General features: G+C 38.3%; 2 pseudogenes; both read left to right on the plus strand.

Annotated features, from left to right (window-relative positions):
- The window catches only part of LOC101277352 (putative selection and upkeep of intraepithelial T-cells protein 1 homolog), a 30,842-nt pseudogene extending 15,736 nt beyond the window's left edge, over positions 1–15,106 (plus strand).
- Positions 15,107–17,492: 2,386 nt separating this feature from the next.
- LOC101269717 (cullin-4B-like) lies at positions 17,493–22,055 on the plus strand (annotated as a pseudogene).
- The last annotated feature ends 1,903 nt before the right edge of the window (positions 22,056–23,958 follow it).

Consider the following 23,958-nt stretch of genomic DNA (forward strand, 5'->3'; position numbering starts at 1 on the left):
AATTCATTTTCTACAATTTTTCTTAATGTTTTCTCTGGTTCTACCAAATTTGTGTTAGGGTTTTGGTATGAATCTCATTGTTTTTTCAATAACTGCTTTCTCTGCACCCTTTCATTGAATGAGTTTAGCTCTTCTCCTGTGTTGATAAGTTGATTATTCCATTTTGATGTCTCTTATGTTTCACAATTTTTCAAGTTCCAGAAGGGTAAGGGGATGCATAAGAATGTTTAGAAAAATTGTAAAAGCAAATCCACAAATCCACTGCAGTTTCTGATGTGTCTTATGATGTAAGCATCACTATTATTGTGCAATAGCCTTTTCCAAGCAAACAAACACAACATATAGTGATTTACTGTTATCTGAGTTATGAGGGTACAGGAAGAGAGTGAGAAGACAGAGAGAAACAAAGAGAGAGAGAGTGAATATATATTACTGATTATATTTTCACCGGGGTATTCATTTACTTCAGTTGCAAAGAGATACTGTGCAAATTAAATCAGACTCCTTTCTAGAATGCCTTTATTCCTTGTACACTTTCTCCCAGCAGAGGTTTCCCTCTCATTGCTTTAAGCCAGGGAATTCAAGTTAATGACTTCTACATAAAAGTTTTTTCTCATGGCTTTTCCAAAGATGTTTTTGGCATCTCAGAGGAAATCAATTTGTTCTCAAACATGTTTTTATTTCAGCTACTTGCCTTTAGTAAAATTTGAATTTACAATACCTCAAGTACATTTTATTTCCTTGACAGGTTTCCTGCAAAATTAAGGGATTAAACAAGCATCAAATGTTTCATCTGGGACAGTGGATAAAGAGACAACAGAGGAAAAATATGCTAAGATTTCCAAATAAAGTAACTGTGGCTTTACAATTTTATATAAAGCCAAATAATTGTCAGGTGGAGGGCAAGTAAAATATATTTGTACACTCAAGTTTGCATTTTGCTTGTAGCTCTTGTGCAAAGTATGTTAACTTTAAAAAAAGAAAGGATAGAAAGTAATCAGAAGGCAGATAGAAAGTAATCAGAAGACAGCAAATTAGGGGAATGACTGGAATAAAAACAAGTAATCTACAGGGCAAAATGGAAGTAACTCTGAAAATAGAAATAAATCTATACCCATCAGTAATTAAATGTCATATCTATCCATAATTAAACATGTCCATTGAAAGAAAACTATTTTCAAATCTATGATGTTTACAAGAGACTTAACTAATGCTCAATGACAGAAAAGTTGAAAATACAGGGATGCAAAGACCAAAACTATGCAACTTTTACCAAAATATATGTTGAAAGATATATTAATATTCTGTAAAAAATAATTAAAAGGAAATAAGCAGGAATAAAATGGTCATCCACAAAATAAAGATAAGAACCATGAACCAAAACTTTCTAAAAATTAGTGCATAGTACATAAACACTAATAATGCACTCTTAACCTTCCTACACTGTTGGTGGGAATGTAAACTGGTGCAACCACTATGGAGAACAGTATGGAGGCGCCTTTAAAAACTAAAAATAGAGTTATCATATGATCCAGCAATCCCACTCCTGGGCAAATATCCAGAAAAGACAAAAACTCTAGTTTGGAAAGATACATTCACCCCAATGTTCATAGCACCACTATCTACAATAGCTAAGACATGGAAACAACCTAAGTGTCCATCAACAGATGAATGGTTAAAGAAGTTATGGTATATATATCTGCATAAGACTCATCATGTACAAGGGAACCACACCATTCATGGTTGACTTATCAAAATCAGTGGAGGATGTAAGGTAATGAAAGGACATATTCAAAGTGCTGTTAAAATTTCAAAGAATTTGCATATGCTCCTTTAATTCTCCCTGTTTTTATATTGAGAGAGTCGGCCCATTTATTCTCTTTTTTAAAACTTTATCCAGGTATAATGATGCACATTATATCGCACACATTTAAAGTGTACAATATGACGAATTTTGACATATCCATACACCCTTTAAACTATATAATTAATATCCATTAATTCCAAAATTTTCTTCGTACTTCTTGATAATCCATTCTTTACTCTCTCTCCACTACTATCCTCAGGCAAAAATTGATATGTTTTCTGTCAACAGATATTAGTATGTATCTTTTTTTAAAAATACAGTTATTTATTTATTTTTGGCTGTGTTGCTTCTTCATTACTGTGCACAGTCTTTCTCTAGTTGCGGTGAGCGAGAGCTACTCTGTTGCGGTGTGCGGGCTTCTCATTGTTGTGGCTTCTCTTGTTGCAGAGCATGGGCTCTAGGTGTGCAGGCTTCAGTAGTTGTGGCATGTGGGCTCAGTAGTTGTGGCTCGCAGGCTCTAGAGTGCAGGCTCAGTAGCTGTGGCGCATGGGTTTAGTTGCTCTGCGGCATGTGGGATCTTCCCGGACCAGGGCTCTAACCCGTGTCCCCTGCGTTGTCAGGCAGATTCTTAACCATTGCGCCACCAGGGAAGTCCCTAGTATGTATCTTTTAGAATTTCATTTAAATGGAGTCATAAAGGGCATATTCATTTTTATCACACTTTTATCCAGATTAATTATTTTCAGATTTGTCCTGGTTGTTAAATGTACAGCTGAATAGTGTTCTATTGTATGGACATGCAACTCTTTGTTTAATCATTCAACTGTTGATGGACTTTTGGATTGTTTCCATTTTTTTGCTCTGACAAATAGAGCTGCTATGAACATTTGCATGTAAGTTTTTGCATGATTGTATATGTCTTCATTTTCTTTGGTTAAATATTTAGTAGTGGAATGGCTAGGTCATATTATATTCTAAGCTTCACTGTTTACAGAACTGCCAATTATTTTAAAAGTGGTTATACCATTTGAAAGTCGTACCAGCAGTGAATGAGAGTTTCAATTGCTCCACATTCTAGTCAACACTAAGGCCAGTCTTTACATTTTTAGCCATTCTAACATGTGCATAATGGTAACTCACTGTGGTTTTAATTTGTCTTTCCTTAAAAACTGTGATATTAAACATTTTTCATGTTCTTAACCTTCATTTCATTTTAGTTCTAAAGGTAACTACTACATCTAATAGCAGTAACTTTTGGCAGTAACTTTTATTTTCCAAAGTCATTTCTTCTGTTTATAAATCTTTGGTTTTTATTTACTTTCCTGAATATCTCAAATCTGTTACACTACTGTCTTCTAGCCTGAAGTATTACTATTGAAATATCTGATCCTAGTCTGATTTTATTTTCCTTTCATGTTACTTGTTGTTTGGCTAGGTGACCAGAGGGATATTTTTCTTGTACTTTAAATGTCCAGGAATTTTAATAGAACATGTCTTGCTATTGATTGTTTTGAGTCTGAATTCTTCTGCATGTGATGTGCTTAGTTAATATGTAGCATCAAATCTGGGTGTTTTTTTTGTTTTTTTTCCAGAAGGTTTTCTTGAATTATAGCTTTTAGTATTTGTTTTGTTCTTTTGATTTGGCTTTGCATTCCAATGTCTGCTATTATACATATTTTGAATCTTCTTTGCCTGTATTCACTTATTTTTCACATTTTCTCCAATCCGTTGTATATCTTTATTCATGAATATACATTGGCACTTAGTTTTTGTTGGTAATGTTTCCCAGTGGATTTTGTTTTAGCTATCCATTGGGTTGGCCCAAAAGTTTCTCTGTTTATTATTATGTGGGGAAAGAGGAAGATTTATGTTCTAGGTCACATTTTCTGTCTTTCCAGAATTTCCTTTGTGTGTGAATTTTTACATATAATTTTCTTTATACCTATAATTATTTAAAACAGTTTTGAATTTCTAAAAGACTTTAAATTGCTTAAATATTTTTTTTAAATTGACATCCAACTAAATTTCAATGTCATCAGAGAATGTGGCCTGTATGGTAATTATTATTAAAGTTTTTGGACTTCTGTAATTATAATATGTGATTACTGTTTGTTAGTGTTTTATTTATGGTTGGAACGAATGAAATTTTTATCGTTAGATATTGAAACTCTGTACTTCTTTCATCTTATTTTGTATATTATCCAACTATATCAGATTTCTTTTGATTATTACTTAGGGATTATTTTTTCCCTAGATTTTTTTTTTTTTTTTTTTTTTTTTTTTTGCGGTACGTGGGCCTCTCACTGTTGTGGCCTCTCCCGTTGCGGAGCACAGGCTCCGGACGCGCAGGCCCAGCGGCCATGGCTCACGGGCCCAGCCGCTCCACAGCATGTGGGATCTTCCCAGACCGGGGCACGAACCCGTGTCCCCTGCATTGGCAGGCGGACTCTCAACCATCTCAACTTTTTATAATTAAACCTTCTGTAGTCTTAAGTTTTAATTAGATTTAATTTAAATAGCATACTGCTGGATTTTTTTAACTCATTTTTTAAGTTTTACTAGAGTTCCTAGTCCATTTAAACTTATTGTGATTATAAAGATAGTTAGTTAAATTTACTTCCACTATCTTATTTTGTGTTTACTATTTGCCTCATCTTTTCTATGCTTTGTTATTTATTTTCCTTAATGTTCTGTTTGGGATAGATTGGATTTTTCTCAGTATATATTTTTCTTCTCTTTGTTCAAATATTTTAATTCTACTTGTGCAATATTAGAGACCCCATTAGAGATTTGGGAATTTAAAATTAACTTTAAAAAGTATACAATTGGGCTTCCCTGGTGGCACAGTGGTTGACAGTCCGCCTGCCGATGCAGGGGACACGGGTTCGTGCCCCGGTCCGGGAAGATCCCACATGCCGCGGAACGGCTGGGCCCATGAGCCATGGCCGCTGAGCCTGCGCATCCGGAGCCTGTGCTCCGCAACAGGAGAGGCCACAACAGTGAGGCCCGCGTACCACAAAAAAAAAAAAAAAAAAAAGTTATACAATTTATCAGTCTATTAATTATTTTTCTCAATAACAAAAAGTTTCCTGAGCATTTTAACTTTGTCCATATTCTAGCAATTTTTATGCTTTTTCCCCTACTACATTAGTTTCCATCTGTCATGTTTAACCAATGAGAAGAGATATTAGTGGCTTATAAAATATTTCTTAATTTGGATCTCACAGATATATTTTTATCTTTACATAAATATCATCAATCTAAATAGTCATTTGAAAATATTTCAGGATTATAAATGCTTAATACAAGTGAATTTTCAATGTCCCCTTTTACTCTGAGTTTGCATGTATTGTGCCTCCTGTCATTTTCCTTCACTATTTGACCCATTCATCAAGATACTTGGCAGGTATGTTTTATAAATGGCAACTCTATCAAGTAAAGCTGAAAATTCAAATAGCCTTTAATTCTGAAATTCCACATATTGGTATACATCTCATTGAAGCTCCTATACAAGGAGACACATTGAATAATTTTCTTAGCAGCATTGCATCTAGTACCAAAAATTGGAAATAGGAGAATGACACATAAAGTGTTACATGCCAATGCAAAAGAATGCTGAGAAAAGTGCCTTAAAATGAAATTTTAAATAGACATATGCACACAATGTTATAAAATATGCACACACACTTATAAATTCACAGTAAAGATGAACCTTAATTCCTGCTTAATGCTGATAAGGGTGTTGAAGCAATAAAATTGTTACTGAAAGCAACCCCAAATAGCATGAGAACCTGGATACCTAGAACTCAATCAAGACTACTGAAGTAGAAGATCTTGGAAATGTAACCCAGATCAATGTTCTTCCTATCTGAACTTATCTGAGACAGGGAATCATATATCAATGACAAACAAATCTCAGAGGACTTTAAAATGAGGCAGAGAAAGAATACCTCAGAGCACCCACACTATCTGCCATGCACATTTATCGGTCCAAAATAATACAGTAATAAAATTAGCATGGCTATGCTAATCATGAGTATAAATATGCATTATAGCACACTTTTCATCCAATAAGCATTTGGTGGGAATTGGAAATATGGAAGAAAGAGAAAGGAAATGTAAAAATTAGGAAACCAGGATTTTCTAATAGGAACATGTTGAAAAAGCAGTATTAACCCTCGTCTCTAAGTTCTTGTTTACTTTTAGTTCTATATGGAGTTATTTAGAAATTAGGATCAGTAAGGAAGAAGAGCAAGACCCAGAGATGTGGCAGAGCTTAGAGTTTCAAGTGATTTTGAGTAGAGCCAGCATATGGCTGTAATTAGACATCACTCCCTGCATACAGATGTACTGAAAGATATGGGAAAATCATCACAGCTGCTTAAGGATTTCTGAGGATGCTAAGAAAACAAAGTAATTGGAGTCCCATAATAACACATAGACAAAGGACTTCAAACATCAAGTTACCTAGCATAGGGAAGAAATTCCGTTAATTTCTTTTATCTTTTAATTAGGCTGTCAATTATTTGCTTGAATACTTCCAAGTATGGTGAACTCATGATTATCTTGAGACAGACTTCTTCCTGGCTGGAGAATTCTGAATGTTAGAATTTTCTTTCTAGGATGTGTTAAAATCTACATCCATGTAAAGGGGTAAGGAGAGTAAACTTTAAGACAAATTACAGTAATTAATCATTTTGGAGAAGAAAATCAGACAAAAATTTCTAAGCAGAGAACTCAAAGACAATTCTCTACATCCTTCAATTATGGTTTATTGGTAGTTTTGGAGCTCATAAATTACATATCTATCAGAGGAAATCTGACATCAATCAGGGAAATGCATCAGAGGGCTATTAGCATGAAAGTCCACAGTTAAAAATTAAATAAACAGATAACAGGTCTTTTGTGCATTGAATTAAAAGAATGATTTTGTAAAATAAGTGTAGGAGGCATAAAGTTTCCAAATGAAGCCAGAGTACTTACTCTGATAAGTGACACAAGGGAAAATTTTAGTATATAAATTTATTTCAGGGTTGGCTTTCATAATGACTGGAGTTGTAACAAAGGCCAAGGGCAGAAACAAGTTCCAACTATAATCTAGAAGAAATTTGGAAGAAGTTTACATTCAGAGGGAGATCCACATGGTAGATATCAGGGAGGTAGTCTTCCTAAAAAGCTAGAAGTCTTGAAGCAAAAATACTGACTTACAGAAATACAGTGATTGACTGAGCTTTTTATGCCAGGATAAAGGCATATAACGTTGTTTAATTTGATTCAAGAACCAGGAGATTTGGTTGTCTGTAAATTTCTCCTTAAACTAAAGTAGAATTACTTCTCTAAGGCCACTATGGAATCATCTTTATTTAACCTACATTTTTTCTTTTTTTTTTTTTTTTTTTGCGGTACACGGGCCTCTCACTGTTGTGGCCTCTCCCGCTGCAGAGCACAGGCTCCGGATGCACAGGCTCAGTGGCCATGGCTCACGGGCCCAGCCACTCCACAGCATATGGGATCTTCCCGGACTGGGGCATGAACCTGCGTCTCCTGCATCAGCAGGCAGACTCTCAACCACCGTGCCACCAGGGAAGCCCTAACCTACATTTTTAAATGATAGTGTCATCTGGACCAAAATCCTGGTTGGAACTTAATTCCTTCCAATGTGTCCAATAGATAATTCCATTATTTTCTTCCTTTTGTATTATCTGTTGAAAAGTCAGCTATCTGTCCTATTGTTGATTCTTTGAAGACAATATGCCTTTTATTCTCAGACTGCTTTAAACAGATTTGTTTCAATTTGATTTGCATAGTCTGACTATGATGTGTTTGATATGGTTTATCCTGCTTGAGGTTCACATACCTCCATGAATACATGGGTTTAAAAATAGCATTCCAGTCATTATTTCTTCAAATACATCTTCTGCTGTTGGGTGTCTAGTTACATATCTGTTAGATCCTTTCACTGTTTCTCTTATATCCCTATGCATTTTTCTTTATTTTATATTCTTTTTCCTCTCTGTTCTTCAGTTTGGGTATTTACAATTAGATAGTCTCCCAATTCCCTAATCCCATGTTCTTTCTGCTGAATATGCTGCTAAACTCTTTTTAATGATTTTTTTTTTTATTTCAGAAGTTATATTTTCTCCTCCTGGGAATCCCCAATATTTTCCTACCATATATTCCACTTCTATGGTAGTGTTATCTATCTCTTCCTCTGCATGCTTGAACAAATCAATTAAAGTTATTTTAAACTTATCAGCTAATTTCACTATCTTAGTCAACTTCAGTCTGTTAGGTCTGTTTCTATTGTCTGTTTTTTCCCTTAGTTTAAATTCAGAGGTTTCTGTCCTTTCTCATATGTAAAAATAAAAAATTTATCTAAGGACATTGTGATCATGTCCTTAAATGTGTGTCAACTTGACCACACTTTCCAGAATGCCCTTTCATTTATGTTTCCAGTTAGTGTAGGCCATAAGGAAAATTCCTGGAAGACGGAGGGTGGAAAGGAAGCAGCAGCCATTTTTGTAGCTTGTATATGTTGCTGCTGATATGCTGATTCCTTTCATTAGAATGATGTAGAAGCTAGACCTGCAATTGCTCTACTTTCCCATGAATCCTCCTTCAACTTCTCTGAGTCCTAAGCCAAATGTGTGTATGTCAATTGTGATGAAGGGCTCTGGTTTCTGCAACATACTCTGTTCAACAAGGTCAAAAGCAATAAGAATACATATGGGTTTCAGTCCATCCTAGTGAGGGTCTAGTTCATGCATGTGGGTTCCATCCTGCTTGTATCTTTGTTATTGAAGTCCATTCTATTCCCTCTTCCAGTACTAATAGGGGAATTCAGGCTGTTATTTTCAAGGTTACCACTGAGCTGGAAAGCAGGGGATAAGAACAGGTTAAGTTAGAATGCCAGTTAGAATGCCACAAAGCTCACTGTTCTTACTGAAATTCAGCTACTTTTTTCTGATTAAGTGTTCCCCTGGTTGCAAGCTTGCGGTTAGTTTCCAGATTTCTGAAAAAAGTTGATTTCTGGTGCATTTTTTCCTAGTTTACTTACCGTTTTATAAAGGGAAAGTATCAATCAGCTCAGGCTGCCATAATAAAATACCATAAACTAGGTGGGTGGCTTAAACAACAGGCATTTATTTTCTCACAGTCCTGGAGGCGGGAAGTCCCACATCGGGGTGCCTGCATGGTTAGTTTCTGGTGAGGCTTCTCTTTCTGGCTTATAGGTGGCCACCATCTTGTTGTGTGCTCACATGACCCCTTCTTTTTGTGCAAGCAACGGGAGAGAGAGTGCATGAGTTCTCATGTCTCTTCTTATACAGACACTAATCCTACTGGATCATGGCCCTATCTTTATCACCTAATTTAACCTTAATTATTTCTGTAAAGGCCCTATCTCCAAATAAGTTACATTAGGGGTTAGGGTGTCAACATATGAATTTTGGGCAAGGGCGTGGACCACAAACATTCAGTCTGTACAAGGGAAGGATTTTTGAAGTTTCTTACTTTACCATTTTCACTGATTTACTCAAGCATTTTACAAATACGTGTTTTATTCATGTTTTTCAGTAGTTCTCAAAGAAGAGTTCAGGAACCACTTGTTCTGTCATGGCTTGAGGCAGAACTATCTACTCCTTCCTGTTATATTTTTATATATGACCTGTCCCTTTTTTTCATAACAAATCTTAACAATGGTGTGTGTCTGTTTTACTAAGGGAAAAATCAGTTCTTTTTGTTGGGAATCTGAACATTTTTTATTTGATTTCTGTTTTTATATTAATTGATTCTACATTTTACTTTCTGAAATTCATTTTCTAGTTTCTTGGTTTGTATCTAGCTTCTTGATTTGGTAAGGGTATACTCCCAAATGAAACATGACCCCTTTCTGGTGTATATAGAGTCAGAGATCTTCACCTAGAAGTGTAGTATCAGTCAAGCCACAGGATACTCAGATCTTCTTCCAAAGTTTTTACCAATGGTATCCAATATAAACAACATCTCAAAAATACAGGGACTTTTAACTCTTTGATCTTGGGCTCATTTTAAAATTCTTAGCCCATCTTAGCCCATCTCCTACAGGCATACCTACCTACCTTCTTAAATGAGTTAATGCCAGGAATAAGGAACATTCTCTCTAGCTACTTAATAATAATAATACTTGATATTTCCAATACTCTCTTTTTGAAAGCTAATATATGTAATGTTAAATAGACATTTTACTTTTGATTAATTCTTGAGTTAGGAACTCATTTGAAATGTAATAACTCTAATGACATCAACTGTATTAACATTATCATATTTCTCATCGGAATAACTGATGCATTATATTATGTTAATAAGTTTCCTAATAGTAAAGATCCTTCTGATCCTCTACTTGGATGAGCTAGAAGTTAATTTTAATCCAAATCAGATAAGAAGAAGTAAAGCTGTCACTTTTTGCAGATGACATGATACTATACATAGAGAATCCTAAAGATGCTACCAGAAAACTACTAGAGCTAATCAATGAATTTGGTAAAGTTGCAGGATACAAAATTAATGCACAGAAATCTCTTGCATTCCTATACACTAATGATGAAAAATCTGAAAGAGAAATTAAGGAAACACTCCTGCTTACCATTACAACAAAAAGAATAAAATACCTAGGAATAAACCTACCTATGGAGACAAAAGGCCTTGATGCAGAAAACTATAAGACACTGATGAAAGAAATGAAAGATGATACAAACAGATGGAGAGATATACCATGTTCTTGGATTGGAAGAATCAACATTGTGAAAATGACTATACTTCCCAAAGCAATCTACAGATTCAGTGCTATCCCTATCCAACTATCAATTCCATTTTTCACAGAACTAGAACAAAAAATTTCACAATTTGTATGGAAACACAAAAGTCCCCAAATAGCCAAAGCAATCTTCAGAAAGAAAAATGGAGATGGCGGAATCAGGCTCCCTGACTTCAGACTATACTACAAAGCTACAGTAATCAAGACAGTATGATACTGGCACAAAAACAGAAATGTAGGTCAATGGAACAGGATAGAAAGCCCAGAGATAAACCCATGCACATATGGTCACCTTATCTTTGATACAGGAGGCAAGAATATACAGTGGAGAAAAGACAGGGGGCTTCCCTGGTGGCACAGTGGTTGAGAGTCTGCCTGCCGATGCATGGGACACGGGTTTGTGCCCTGGTCCAGGAAGATCCCACATGCCACGGAGCACCTGGGCCTGTGAGCCATGGCCGCTGAGCCTGTGCATCCGGAGACTGTGCTCCACAACAGGAGAGGCCACAACAGTAAGAGGCCCGCGTACCAAAAGGAAAAGAAAAAAAAGAAAAGACAGCCTCTTCAATAAGTGGTGCTGGTAAAACTGGACAGCTACGTATAAAAGAAAGAAATTAGAACACTCCCTAACACCATACACAAAAATAAACTCAAAATGGATTAAAGACCTAAATGTAAGGCCAGACACTATAAAACTCTTAGAGGAAAACATAGGCAGAACACTCTATGACATAAATCACAGCAAGTTTTTTTTGACCCACCTCCTAGAGAAATGGAAATAAAAACAAAAATAAACAAATGGGACCTAATGAAACTTAAAAGCTTTTGCATAGCAAAGGAAACCATAAACAAGATGAAAAGACAACCTCAGAAGGGGAGAAAATATTTGTAAATGAAGCAACTGACAAAGGATTAATCTCCAAAATTTACAAGCAGCTCATGCAGCTCAATATCAAAAAAACAAAAAACACAATCCAAAAAAAATCGACATTTCTCCAAAGAAGATATACAGATTGCCAACAAACACATGAAAGAATGCTCAACATCACTCATCGTTAGAGAAATGCAAATCAAAACTACAATGAGATATCATCTCACACCGGTCAGAATGGCCATCATCAAAAATTCTACAAACAATAAATGCTGGAGAGGGTGTGGAGAAAAGGGAACCCTCTTGCACTGTTGGTGGGAATGTAAATTGATACAGCACTATGGAGAGCAGTATGGAGTTTCCTTAAAAAACTAAGAATAGAACTACCATACGACCCAGCAATCCCACTACTGGGCATATACCCTGAGAAATCCTAATTCAAAAAGAGTCATGTACCACAATGTTCATTGCAGCTCTATTTCCAATAGCCAGATCATGGAAGCAACCTAAGTGTCCATCGACAGATGAATGGATAAAGAAGATGTGGCACATACATACAATGGAATATTACTCAGCCATAAAAAGAAACGAAATTGAGTTATTTGTAGTGAGGTGGATGGACCTAGAGTCAGTCATACAGAGTGAAGTAAGTCAGAAAGAGAAAAATAAATACTGTATGCTAACACATATATATGGAATGTAAAAAAAAAAGACATGGTTCTGAAGAACCTAGAGGCAGGATGGGAATAAAGACACAGACCTACTAGAGAATGGCCTTGAGGACACGGGGACAGGGAAAGGTAAGCTGGGTCAAAGTGAGAGAGTGGCATGGACATATATACACTACCAAATATAAAATCGAGAGCTAGTGGGAAGCAGCCACATAGCAAAGGGAGATCATCTTGGTGCTTTGTGACCACCTAGAGGGGTGGGATAAGGAGGGTGGGAGGGAGTGTGATGCAAGAGGGAAGAGTTATGGGGACATATGTATATGTATAGCTGATTCACTTCGTTATAAAGCAGAAACTAACACACCATTGTAAAGCAATTATACTCCAATAAAGATGTCAAAAAATAAATAATAAAATGAAGTGGTGATGACCTGAAAAAAAAAAAGTAGGATATGTGTAAAATGATTCTGCATCATCCAAAGAATGGAAAACTTTGCAACCATAGAAGAAATAGGAAAAATTCATACACTGATATGAAGTTTCTTCCTGTTTACACAATTATGTTTAAAAAAAAAGTAAGTTGCAAAGCAAAGTATATACCATATTAGCATTTAAAAAGGAGATATGGATATATAAATATTTATATATTGATGTATATAATACTTTTATATATGTACATGTGTATCTTTTAAAATATTTATTTATTTATTTGGCTGCACCGAGTCTTAGTTGTGGCATGTGAACTCTTAGTTGCAGCGTGTGGGAGCTAGTTGCCTGACCAGGGATCGAACTTGGGGCCCATGCATTGGGAGCATGGAGTCTTAGCCACTGGACCACAAGGGAGGTCCCTACATGTGTATGTTTATGTATATTATGAACATATATAAACATGCAAACTATATCAGGAAGTGGTCCAGGGTAGCATTGCCAAGGAAATGTGGAGATGACTCTTTTCTGTCCTTACCTGCTACCCTCAGATCCATGACGGCCTCCTCATAGGTGTCACCGTCTTTAAAGAAAGAGTGGTACTGCCCCCCATCAAGAACACTGATTGTGGGTCCTGAGGGTCACTTTGCCCTCTCCCAGGGTGTCCTTCAGAAGCACTGTGCGATTCATATAGCTGTAGTGCTTTTTCCAGAGAGTTCTTCCCCATCCTTGTACAGATAAACCAGATGGGAAGAGTGCTCATGAAACCACACTGTGGCAGGGACAGCTGGCAGCTGAGCTCAGCACTTTCGCCCACCAGGACCACCTGGTGGCTCCTGGAGCTGCTCACAGTGAAGTGCTCTGCGGAAGAAGTCCGAGACCGGATTTATTCTGACGGCCACAGGACGATGCTTCCCCTAGGTTCCTCTGCTCTGGACACATTGGCCTTCTCCCTGATTCTTGATGCCAAGTCCTTTCTGACTTCAGAACTTTGCTCTCAGAGATATCTTCGCTCTGACAGCAGTGCTCTTCTCTCAGACCCTCCCATCACTGTCTCCTTCTTACCTCTCAGGTCCCAGCTTAAATGTCAACTCCTTAGAGAAAAATTTTATCACCATCCACTTCCCATTTCCCCTAATCATATCTTCAGTGCACATATCATTACCTGATATTTTTAATTCCTGTCTTTATTTTCTCTCATAACCAGCTAATATGTAAGCCACGCAACGACAGAATCTCTATCTTTTTTAAAAATTCTCTTTATTATCCCCAGTGCATAAAGCATTGCCTGAACGTGGTAGGCACTCTGTAAATATTTAACAAAGGAATGTGGATAGTCCCCAATATTGAGAGGTGGGAGGTGGACTGCTATTGCTGAACAACAGCCTTTACTTATCAGATACACCAGCTGCTTTTTTCAGTATCAGTTTTTGGCAAGTTAAAAATGGCCACAAATATTTTGATGCTCCATCCATGAAGAGAAAGTGCCTATGTCCCCTCCTCTTAAAACTGTGCTCTGATGTTGCTTTGCTCAATAGAATATGGCAGAAGACAACCTGCAATAGTTTCTGGGTCTGTCTTAAGAAATGAGCTGGTCTCATTTGTCGCTGTTGTTGTTCTTGTACCATTCTTTCTGGAAGCCGTCGGCAGCCATATACAAAGTCTGACAACCCTGAGACCATCATGACAGAAAGGCCATGGGTTAACATGTCACTTGACAATCCCAGGGGATCCCAACCTTCCAGCCTGCTCCACCAAAGGGCTAGACATGTGAATGAAGCCACCTTGAGTCCTTTGGAACACTCCACCCACTAGCTGAATATACCAAGAGACCTCAGTCTACGTCACGTGGAACAGAAGAGTCACGCAGCTGAGCACTGGCCAGAATTCCTGCCCAACAAGATGTGAGATATAATAAAATGGTTGCTTTAAATCACTAATTTGGGGGATAATTTTCTGTGAAGCTATAGGTAACTATAACAAGCTCCTCCCATAATCTTAGTTTTTCCTCTTTTTGATTATGCCAGATTCATTCCTGTCTCTGTCAAGAGGGCTTATCCTTTTCACTGTAAGGTATCCAAACTATTAGACTTAAGGCCTATTGCTCTAAGAGAAATTTGTGGACAGCTCCAGCTCACGCCAACGTCTCCTTTATCTGAGGTCCTACTAAACTTATAACTCATATCATCACATAAATGATCGTGGTTTGTTCTTAAATATAAGGGATCTATTCGTTATGACTTGTCAGTGAGAACTTGAGTCTCCCGAGTAGATGTTAGCCAGGTGTCTGTCTCTTCTCCCTGGCACAGCGTTGCAGCACGGAGCTGGGGCTCAGAGAGACACAGAAACTGAAATAACGTTTTATAATCATAGGTTGTTTTAACACTAATTTCTATCCTCAGAACTAGAACAGAAAGGGTAGACTCTGAGGAACAGCAGTGAAAAAGCCTCCTCATTTTCTTCACTGTCATTTACCTTCACTATTTTTCTTTATAGGTGTGACACACTATGAAAAAGAAGCAGATATCCGTACCTGAGGTGATTACTATCATCTGTAAGAGGAGAACGTCCACTGAGTATCCAGATACGTAAGAAAATGCCGGCTCCATCACACCTGGAAAATGAAATAGCAATTGTGGGATGAGGCAGCAAGAATCATGGTAACTCAGAATAAAAAACAGAGAATTTTGAAATGCTGTCTTTTGAGAGAATTCCCTTTGATGTGCAACTAAATGGTTTAGTCAAACCACAGGTGTCGGACACACTGATATTACGTCTTTTCCTCTTTCCTTCCTGTGCCTTTACTGTGGCTCATTGTCTTCATGAGATTACTATTGTGAAGGGCATCTGTGGTAGACGAGAGCATAAAAGGTGTACAGAACCAGGTATGCATATGCCACACTCACTTGGCCTCATCTGCATCCTGGCTTAAGCCACTTGCTCAGTTCAGAGACCTGGCTACTGCCTCTGAGGTTACCTCATTTCTTAATGGGAACACTTGTGTGCCCTCTCCTCTGGGCGACAAGCCAGCTTTAGCAAAACATTCATAATCCCACTGTTATTGGCAGGGTCTGACCTGCCTGGATCCATGGACCTTCTGGCTCCACCCACTACTTCTACATTCAAAGGAAATGCCATATCAGGGAGGTGGGATCTAGATTCACCAGCAGTTGCCGGAGGGCCTGTGTAAAAAAAATCAGGTAGAACGGTGTGTAAAAAGTATCAGACAGGGCTTCCCTGGTGGCGCAGTGGTTGAGAGTCCGCCTGCCGATGCAGGGGACATGGGTTCGTGCCCCGGTCCGGAAAGATCCCCCATGCCGCGGAGCAGCTGGGCCCGTGAGCCATGGCCGCTGAGCCTGCGCGTCCAGAGCCTGTGCTCCACAACGGGAGAGGCCACAACAGTGAGAGGCCCGCGTACCACAAAAAAAAAAAAAAAAAAAAGTATCAGACAGAATGGTGTGTTAACTGCCTGCCAGATAATCTTGGATCTGTCAGATACAAGAAATTAGAACAAGTAAGAAGATAAATGCCTGTCCTTTCTTGCTTTATTTCCTAATTTCCCCCCTCACTCTTGCTGTCTAAATTGCCACCCTACTCCAATAAGCATTTAGTAATAATTTGGACATGGGCTCTTTTTTCTAGGGATCCTAAAGAGAGAAAAAAAACAAAACAAAACAAAAAAACACTGCTTAAGTATGGAGTTACACATTAGCATGCTGGAATTAGGAACATGTATTTGGTTTCATATACTCAACAGTTAAGCAACATCTGGTTCATGAAGAATCTCAAATATGTCAATAAATAAAATGCTAGATTTTACCTGCTGGAAAACGGAGTGCATAAATGCAAAATACAAGCTGTGTAAATCTGTTTTGAGATGCGTGTTTTATAATACAAGAATATAAAATAATGTATTAAAGGAGAGAAAAGTTACAGGTAAGGTGTCTCTTGCAGTGATTTAATATATCCATTTAAAAAATAAGTGGAATTGGAAAGAGTGTGGTAGATGAAAGCAGTGTCAAAGAGTAGGGGTAGATATCTGCAAAACATCAACTGATTAAGGGCTCATATCAAAATTTTAATTATAAAAATTATTTTTAAGGTAGATATGCTGAAAGAAAAATAGTTAAAGGACCTGAACAATCTCAGCATAGAAAATACCCAAATAGCAGTAAAGATAAGAAAAGGTAGAGACCCTCGTTAAGAATCAGGAAAATGCATATTAAAACCACAATGCAATATCACACTCACTAGAATGGGTACCATAAAAAAGGCTGACAATACCAAGTTTTGATGAGGCTGTGGTGTAATGTGGTGTAATGCAGTGTACAGGGCATTTCTCATGTTCATGGCTGGTAAGAGTACAGTGGTGGGATGATATTTGAAGGCACTTTAGCATCTTCTACTAGAGTTGAAAATAAACATAGCCTATGATCCAGCAATTCTACTTTAGGAACATAATCAATAGAAATGTATGCACAAATGCACAAAAGACATATAGAATAAATTTCCAGATAACATTATTGCTAATAACTAAACTGGAACAATACAGTAAGCCTAAACATACAAGCCAAGAGGGGGAAAAGGAGGAGGAGCTGCAGCCTCACAGACTTACTGAGTTACTCCTGCAGAAAGTGGGGAGAGAGAAGGAAAAGCAGGGGAGGGGGATGGCACGGCCGTTTATCTGTCTGTCTCCTCATCCACTCTCCCCCTTGTTCTGCTCACTCCTGGTGTCAGCCTATCCTCCTTCCCAAACCCTCCCATTCCCCCGGTGGAGCGCCCCCTTCACTTTCCTTCTCCTCCTCTGTGTTTCTCCTCTTTCTTCCCTTCCCCCCTCTAGCATTGCCACCTTCTCTCCTACACGCACGCAGGCATATAAACGTAGGTTTTGGATGCTGTCTGCCTGTTGACCCCGCTATTTTCATGTTTCCAACAGGTTTTTCTTCCCCCAATCCCTCAGCTGCTGCCGCTGCTGCTCAGGAGGTCAGATCTGCCACTGATGGTAACACCAGCACCACCCCGCCCACCTCTGCCAAGAAGAGAAAGTTAAAGAGCAGCAGTAGCGGCAGTAACAGTAGTGACGACAGAGAAGACTTTGATTCCACCTCTCCCTTCTCTTCCACTCCTTTACAACCCAGGGATTCGGCATCCCCTTTAACCCCGTCCTTCTCCTGCCTGGGGGTTTCAGTGGCCGCTCCCAGCCACGTAGGGATACAGAAGAAGCTGCGTTTTGAAGACACCCTGGGGTGTGTAGGGTTTGATGCGAAGATGGCTGAGGAATCCTCCTCCTCCTCTTCACCTTCACCAACTGCTGCAACATCTCAGCAGCAGCAACTTAAAAATAAGGTATATTAATCTCCTCTGTGGCTTCGGTGTATCACTCAAACGACCTAGCCCAATCTTCTACCACTGTCTCTAGCTTTGCTAACAGCAAGCCTGGCTCTGCTAAGAAGTCAGTGATCAAGAACTTTAAAGATAAGCCTACATTACCAGAAAGCTACACGGATGAAACATGGCAGAAACTGAAAAAAGCAGTGGAAGCTAATCCAGGATAGTACTTCAATTAAGAACAATTTAGAAGAACTCTATCAGGCTGTGGAAAATCTCTGTTCTTACAAGATTTCTGCAAACTTGTGCAAACAGCTGAGACAGATTTGTGAAGATCACATGAAAGCACAAATTCATCAGTTCAGAGAGGATTCACTGGATAGAGTTCTTTTTCTAAAGAAGATCGATAGATGTTGGCAAAACCATTGCAGACAAATGATCATGATCAGTAGCAGTTTTTTGTTTCTGGATAGGACTTACGTTCTTCAAAATTCAATGCTACCGGGCTTCCCTGCTGGTGCAGTGGTTGAGAGTCCGCCTGCCGATGCAGGGGACCTGGGTTCGTGCCCGGTCCGGGAGGATCCCACATGCCGCGGAGCGGCTGGGCCCGTGAGCCATGGCCGCTGAGCCTGCGCGTCCGGAGCTTGTGCTCCGCAACGGGAGAGGCCACAACAGTGAGAGGCCCAAGTACAGCAAAAAAAAAAAAAAAAAAAATTCAATGCTACCGGGCTTCCCTGGTGGCGCAGTGGTTGGGGGTCCGCCTGCCGATGCAGGGGACCTGGGTTCGTGCCCGGTCCGGGAAGATCCCACATGCCGCGGAGGGGCTGGGCCCGTGAGCCATGGCCGCTGAGCCTGCGCATCTGGAGCCTGTGCTCCGCAACGGGAGAGGCCACAGCAGTGGGAGGCCCATGTACCGCAAAAAAAAAAAAAATTCAATGACCCTCCATTTGGGAAAGGAATAGTGAAGCAATTGATAGAAGTTTACTCCAAAGCCTTTTAAGCATGCTCTCTGATTTGCAAATTTATCAGGATTCTTTTGAACAACGATTTTTGGAAGAAACTAACCGACTCTACGCAGCTGAAGGCCAAAAATTAATGCAGGAAAGAGAGGTTCCTGAATATCTTCATCATGTTAACAAACGTCTAGAAAAAGAAGCAGACAGACTTATTACTTACTTAGATCAGACCACCCAAAAGTCATTAATTGCTACTGTGGAAAAACAACTTCTAGGTGAACACTTAAAAGCGATTCTTCAGAAAGATTTAAATAAACTCCTTGATGAAAACCGAATTCAAGATTTATCTCACCTGTATCAGCTCTTCAGTAAAGTTCGAGGTGGCATTCAGATTCTCTTGCAGCAATGGATTGAATACATTAAGGCATTTGGTAGCACTGTTGTAATTAATCCTGAAAAGGATAAAACCATTGTTCAAGAATTGCTGGCTTTTAAAGATAAGGTTGACCATATAATTGATACCTGTTTCCTGAAGAATGAAAAACGTTTCAATGCCATGAAAGAAGCATTTGAAACATTCATTAACAAAACACCAAACAAACCTGCTGAACTTATATCTAAGTATGCAGATTCAAAGCTTCTCGCAGGCAACAAAGAAGCTACAGATGAAGAACTTGAGAAAATGTTGGATAAGATTATGATTATATTTATTTATTTATTTATTTATTTTGCGGTACGCGGGCCTCTCACTGTTGTGGCCTCTCCCGTTGCGGAGAACAGGCTCCGGACGTGCAGGCTCAGCGGCCATGGCTCACGGGCCCAGCCGCTCCGCGGCATGTGGGATCTTCCCGGATTGGGGCACGAACCCGTGTCCCCTGCATCGGCAGGCGGACTCTCAACCACTGTGCCACCAGGGAAGCCGCTATGCTTATATTTAGATTCATCTATGGCAAGGACGTTTTTGAGGCCTTCTATAAGAAAGATTGAGCCAAGCGCCTGTTGGGAAGAGTGCATCTGTGGATGCTGAAAAATCAATGCTGTCCAAACGCAAACATGAATGTGGAGCTTCTTTCACCAGCAAACTTGAAGGAACGTTTAAAGACATGGAACTTTCTAAAGACATCGTGATTCAATTCAAACAGCATATGCAGAACCAGAATGTACCTGGGAATATCGAATTAACTGTGAATATCCTGACGGTGGGTTATTGGCCAACGTATGTGCCTGTGGAAGTTCATTTACCACCAGAGATGGTAAAATTTCAGGAGATTTTGAAGACCTTTAACCCAGGCAAACATAGTGGCGGGAAACTTCAGTGGCCGTCAACCCTAGGACACTGTGTGCTAAAGGCAGAATTTAAAGAGGGCAAAAAGGAACTCCAGTTCTCTCTTTTTCAAACACTGGTGCTGCTAATGTTTGATGAGGGAGAGGAGTTACGTTTAGAAGAGATCAAGCAGGCTACGGGAATAGAGGCTGGAGAGTTACGGAGAACACTGCAGTCATTGGCCTGTGGCAAACCTAGAGTTCTGGTGAAAAATCCAAAGGGTAAAGCTATAGGAGATGGTGACAAGTTCATTTGTAATGATGATTTCAAGCACAAACATTTCAGGATAAAGATCAATCAAATTCAGATGAAAGAAACGGTTGAGGAACAAGCAAGCACTACAGAAAGAGTATTTCAAGACAGACAGTATCAAACTGATGCTGCAATCGTTCAAATTATGAAGATAAGAAAGACAGCCACAATCTTCTTGTTTCAGAAGTGTACAACCGTTGAAATTTCCAGTAAAGCCTGCTGATCTTAAGAAGAGAAAAGACTCCTTAATTGACCGGGACTACATGGAAAGAGATAAAGAAAATCCAAACCAGTACAATTATGTTGCATAAAATGTTGGCCTTGGAACATTTGTTGTCATAAGCAGTAGCCAGTGGATAAAGTAACCTGTTATTATTTGACTTCTTTTATACTACCAATGACCAAATGAAGCAGTGTAATGGAAATAGTTGAGTGACTTTTCAGTGGTTAACATGCCCATTTAAACAGTAATACTTACCTTTAAGAAGAATGTTGTTGAACTCTTTGCATGTTATTTAGTATGATGTGCAGAAAACTCTTAAGAAAGTACCTGGTCTTCATGATTACTATTGGGAACTGGGGAAGAGGTCCCTATGGCTATTTAAAAAAAGAGGAGGGATGTTCTTATGTGCCATTAATTATGAAGCAAAAGGTTTATTTGCTTAAAATGTCATTTAAAGATACTTAAACTGCATGCAAACTTTATTTACTGTACAGAGTACTGGATGTATTTATAAATAGAAAAACCACCCTGGACTTGGTTGTTCACCTGTTTTGTGATTTCCCTTGAAGAGAAAAATAAGTTGTCATAGCTATTGATATTTTACTAAGTAATGTTCTGTTACACTGAAAGGGATGTTTTTAAAAACTTTATTTGGAAACAAGTTTTCAAGCAGAGGGACAGTTGCTTACGTGGTCTTGTATACACACAACCTAAAATGTTCCCATGGGATGTGTGTATATGATTCAGCCCTGAGTTTACTGTGCTGATTAACAGGTACTTATAAAAATAGCTGAAATAGAAAATTGCTGGTCAGTTGTACTAGAAGAACATGGTAGGAGAGAAAAATCCAACTCTTTCTTCATATTAAAAATGAATATAATATGAACATCACAAAAGAGAACAAAACCCACGTGTTTTGTAACTTTTTACAAGAGCAAAAATTCATAAACTAGTTTTCAACTTCCTTTAGACGTTAATGTTGTTTGGACAGTTTTGTCTTTAACTTGGACCAATTGTAGATTCTTACAGGCTTCCTGGGATTTAGCATTCCTATTTTCCCTACCAAAGATTTTTTTTGGAAGCACCTCAACTCTCCTTTTTGTTGGCATATAAGCATTTCCTATCATCCTTATTTTAACTTCCTAAAGCCCTAGATAGAACTAGATCCTTCCTCATTTCCCCCACACACCCTCTAGTTGGGAATTTCAAATTCTGTATTATGCTGATATTATTCCTTTCAAACTTGCTTGAAGATAAAGAGTTCTCATAGCCACTGGACACCTACTTTTCAGGGGAATGTCCTGGGATTGTTCATACATAGAAAATAGCAAAAGTACTGTTTTTCAAATTGATAATGTGAGTAGAAGTCTTCTCTTTTACCATCAGTGGTCTTTTGTTTTTGGGTTTTGTTTTGCTTCCTTGTTTGTTTTTCCATGAAGCTTTGAAGGGAATTGATCTTGGAGGAGAAGCAGAAATTTTGTTTTAATTTTTTATTTTTTGCGGTACGCGGGCCTCTCACTGCTGTGGCCTCTCCCGTTGCGGAGCACAGGCTCCGGACGCGCAGGCCCAGCGGCCATGGCTCACGGGGCCCAGCCGCTCCGCGCATGCACGGATCGGGGCACGAACCCGTATCCCCTGCATCGGCAGGCGGACTCCCAACCACTGCGCCACCAGGGAAGCCCTGTTTTAATTTTTTAAAAAATCAGAACTGCTTTAATGCTTTTTGCAACAGTGTAATTCCTTGACTATTTGGAACCATTAGGAAGAATACCTCGGTCCTAACCCTCAACTGAGCCTTTTGGCTCTTGTGTTTGCTATTGTTTTCTTGAGTTATCAAAGAACTGTAACCAGCTATTTTTTTAAGAAGTTGCCTGTTTTCTTTATAACTGCATCAACTTACACACTATTGTCCAACAATATGTGGTATTTAGAATGCCTTCCTAACTATTTTTGAGCAGCCATTGCCTGTATTTTCTTAGCGCCTCCCTGGTTTCCTTACATGAACTTATCTGACAAGGAAATGCAGCCATTTTGTTTGCCCTGTCTCCATACTGGACCATCTAAGTCAATGTTCTAACTCATCCCTGGTGGTCTGTGAGGTACATAGACTGTTCCACCAGACTCGATAATTACTCTTAAGGAATTTTTAGGTAGAACTGGTACTATTAGGAGACTCTTGGTGTCACCTTTGTTACCTTGAAAGCTGGTCCCTTCCCTGAGGCTCTTAAGTTTTTGAAAACTTGATGCTATTTCAGCTGAAAAAATTGGTGAGACTATTAAACAAATTGAGGGGAGCTGTTTAAGAAATTGAAAAGTAATCACAAACAACATTGGATAATTGTGACTTTCAGTTCTGTATCAGTTGAATTTTTGTGCTCTTTTCCCTGTGTACGTGGTGGTTCTATTTTTCTCCGATAAAACTTTTATTTAAAAAACAAACAAACAACAACAACAAAAATACAAGCCCAAATAATATTAACATCCAGCAAACAATTTCACAAACATAATGTTAATAACTGACTTTTTATTAATCAATTTGTTTAAATTGCTTATAATTCATAATAATTTAGCCATATGTTCTTTTGAGTTTTTAATACAAATATCGTATTTTGTGAATATACTTAATTTTTTTTAAATTAAAAAGTCAAGTCTATTCAAAATATTCTGTAGAGTCAATGCTCTTTCAGTCAAAATTTTGACTTTATTTTTTTGTTGTTTCGTTTTGTTTTATATTATGAATCTTAAAAGGATGACTAAAACATACATAGAACAGTAATGGGCCAAAAAGAGCAAAGATTCTTCTGAAGAAGAAAAATAATGTAAGAAAACCTAAATTAAATGATATCAAGACTTAATTATAAAGCTACTCTAATTGAAAGAATTGTGAAGTTAGTGTTGATATAGACAAATAGATAAATCAACAAAATGGAGATCCCAATATCATACCCAAACATATGGAAACCTGATTCATGATAGGACTAGGATTGCAAATCAATGAAGAAAGAATTACTGTTCTGTGAATGGTACTGAAACAACTTCACAGGAAAAGCAGAGCCTTAGAATCTCCACTTCACACCACACACAAATGTGTCCCGAATGGATCAAATTAACAAAGATTAATCCTTTGTGAAAGCCAAAGCTATGCAAATGTTAGACCATTTTATAACAGCAAACTTTTCATGAACTTGAAATATGAACAAATTCCTTTTATTCCTATGAATAAAATGTCAATGGCAAATGTTAAATTCAACTCCATTAAATTTAATAGTGTTTATATCTAAAGACATTATAAAGTAAAATGATAAG

The sequence above is a fragment of the Orcinus orca genome, chromosome 1 (genome assembly GCF_937001465.1).
Source record: "Orcinus orca chromosome 1, mOrcOrc1.1, whole genome shotgun sequence".
NCBI lineage: Eukaryota > Metazoa > Chordata > Mammalia > Artiodactyla > Delphinidae > Orcinus > Orcinus orca.